The sequence below is a fragment of the Dermacentor variabilis genome, chromosome 5, assembly GCF_050947875.1.
Source record: "Dermacentor variabilis isolate Ectoservices chromosome 5, ASM5094787v1, whole genome shotgun sequence".
Lineage (NCBI taxonomy): Eukaryota > Metazoa > Arthropoda > Arachnida > Ixodida > Ixodidae > Dermacentor > Dermacentor variabilis.
The window spans coordinates 176094986-176097929 of NC_134572.1; the positions used below are offsets into that span (position 1 = coordinate 176094986).

Consider the following 2944-nt stretch of genomic DNA (forward strand, 5'->3'; position numbering starts at 1 on the left):
TTATGCCTGACATACTGCACCAGCTTTCCGACTGGTTAGCGGCAATTATCAGTGTACAAACAGCAGCACATACAAGCCTACCGTAGCCTACAAGCCGCAATGGCCTGTGATGACATGATGGAAACCTGTGATCAAGTGGTGTTTTAATGTTTCCTGCGCCGATCGTGTTTTCTATCTATCGCAACTTATATACAACAAAGAATGGTTGTTAGCGCTGTGTATGTCGTCTATATTTTACGCCTTCTATTTGCCACTGTTCGATACCTTTCAACATGCACCAGCCAGCCCGGTTTAGCACACTCCGGAGGATGTAGCTTACTCGCGACAAAATTAAAACGAATATGTCAAAAAATTTTCTCCAAAACGCACACCACGCTGCTGGTCGAGTCGCGCATGAACTGCTCCAGCCATTTGAGCTCTGCGTATCAGATACTTTCGCTAACAAGCACGAATCGTCACAGGAAGTCACAGGAAACAATAGATACACAGCCGACGTGGTTTTTCGGTTACGTTCTCACGTGCAACACTTTGGAATCGTCCTTAAGTTTTCTCAACCTTCATGTGTTTGCGCATTTTTTGAAGAGCCAGACACGTGGGATGCGCTGTGCGCGTGATGGGCCTTCACAAACGTGTCGCTAAAATTCCTCAGGCAAATGACACGTCTCGCGTTAGCGTCTTTCCCATGCCGAAGATCCTGAGTGGGTCTGCCTCGAAGGACGCCTTTCGCCGTGGAAGACGTGTTTTTCAATGTCGGCTCGACAACATTGACGCGCTTTCGCCTAATGTACCAACCTGTTTCAGCCGCGTCGACCAGAGACAAAAAGAAGGAAACGCCCACCAGTTCACGTGCTCTGCTGCCATCTTCCTTATCCGAGAACGCTCTGTGTGCTTTGCTTCGCAGCTCGCAGGTGGTACATGCCGGCTGTTTTTCATACTTCGAAAAAGGCGTGGCGCCAGTCTGTTTCTAACGCTCTTGTACGCGAGCTGCGCTTATTCCTTCGTCATGCAACAGCGCAATATGAGCAGCGCGCTCCGCTTCGACAAAACAGGAAAGCGGTGGGAAATTCAGGGTATATCACTTGAGTATGTTTTTATCAGAGAGAGCTTATAGGAAAGTATCTTCGTCATGTGTCCGAGTCCACGAATGTCTGGTTGAAAGAATTGCAAATATTTGGTTGAAAGTAAACCTGCTGCAGATTCAGCGCCAATAAACCAAACATATGCTTTTCAGGCTCAACGAATAACTTGTGTGACACTGTTTTAAACTAACATTTCACGAAAATCTCTTACAATATACGACGTGTGTAAAATTACTTGGCATGTGCACCGAAGAGTCTGATAAAGTAAGTTAAATGCTGTTCGTGTGGAACAGAGTGAAGGTTCTGGTAAATTGTTCTCGCCGTCACCAATGAGCGTTTCGAGCCTGTGTACTGCACTAGCGACGAGAGCGTTGCCCGTTCTCGCGGTCTCCAAGTCAGCCCGTAAAGAGACATGCTTTTCGATTTTATGATTACGCCCCTCTGTATCAGTAATGCGTTTGCTCAGATCGGTAATAGCTTCGCACGCAGGGAATAAATAAATTTTCTGTTCGGAAGCTCATTCGTTACCTCCGACTCACCATCTGAAAAGAAATACATTGGTTCGGCTAGCACAGCATCGGAATTGGGCCACGGGTAGCGTTTTACTTCGCCCGACACCAACATAGCACTAATCGCAACAGAACACTCATGCGTGAAAGAAGGCAGCAGTGCGGGCTCGAAAGCTTGGGCAGAAGAAGGAGAAATTATTTCGTAGACTTCCTAGAAAAAGTTCAGTGCCAATCCACTTTGTGAAGGCGGATGACCAGCGAAGCTCTGCCTGTGGGCCCCTTAATGGGGAACTAACTGTCCATTGCCGTACGTCAAACGCCGTATGCAAATAAATGAATTGCGAGGTGCCAATAGTCCCTCCTCCTGAATGTTGATCGTCGGAATATGATCAGGCACCGGGGGTATGCATACCCATTTATTTCAAAACGCGGCACCCCTTTTACTAACGAATCCCGGCACGTAGAAGAGACACGCACCTCACAGCATTCCGAGGGCGCACACTGCTTCACCCTAGCCAAGGCGAGGGTGCGTTGGTCGACGTGCCGCAGTGCCGTAATGGTTGCGAAGTCACTTGAATACCGCAAGCGGTCACACACAACACAGGCCACACATAAGTGGTTCCCCAGAAACTCCCAATGAAACTTGGCCGTTGCACCAGCGAAACGTTTCGAGTTTTCGGGATTGGGGCCACATGGACGGTTCGCATTTCTTTCCGCCTCGCGGTCCTGGCGGGCAGCATGCTTACGGGACGGCCAACCGCGGGAGAGCGGAAGGAAAGGAAAGGATATACGCAAGTGCTTGGAACGCCGACGAAGAGAGGGCGGTGCGGACGTAGACATGACCGACGCGGGTCAAAGTGTAGTATCTGTTCATATCAGCTTAATATCTGATACGAGTTATATTTGGACCTAAGATATCAAACTTAGTTTTTCAAACTGGGGCCGTGCTTAAAACCTGCTTCACTTCCGCCGCGCGTCGGCCCCGTATAGCACAATCTTCGCCATCGGCTCACGTATGGGGAGAAGCTTTTGATGTACACGGCTCGATAGACGCTCGCAATTTTTGCGGGACCTAGCAATACACTTTGTAAAGCAATGTACACTTAGCAATACACAGCATCGGTGTAAAAATGTTGCACGGTTTACTAACTTGTATGGCAAGAGCGAACCGTTCTACATACGTGCACACCTGCCGAGCCATGAAAGTGTCACCGAAAGTGCGTTCTCATTCATATCTGCCCAGAATGTTCACGACATCACGACAAGTTCAACCGCGCTTCCTTGATGGTGCTGCGCAGATCTGTCGAACTCGAGCAATGACAAGGGCTGCAATGGCAGTGCAGCTGGATATTCAGG

General features: G+C 48.8%; 1 pseudogene; it reads left to right on the top strand.

Annotated features, from left to right (window-relative positions):
• Nucleotides 1-2426: 2426 nt before the first annotated feature.
• Nucleotides 2427-2606, top strand: LOC142583784 (U2 spliceosomal RNA; annotated as a pseudogene).
• Nucleotides 2607-2944: the final 338 nt, after the last annotated feature.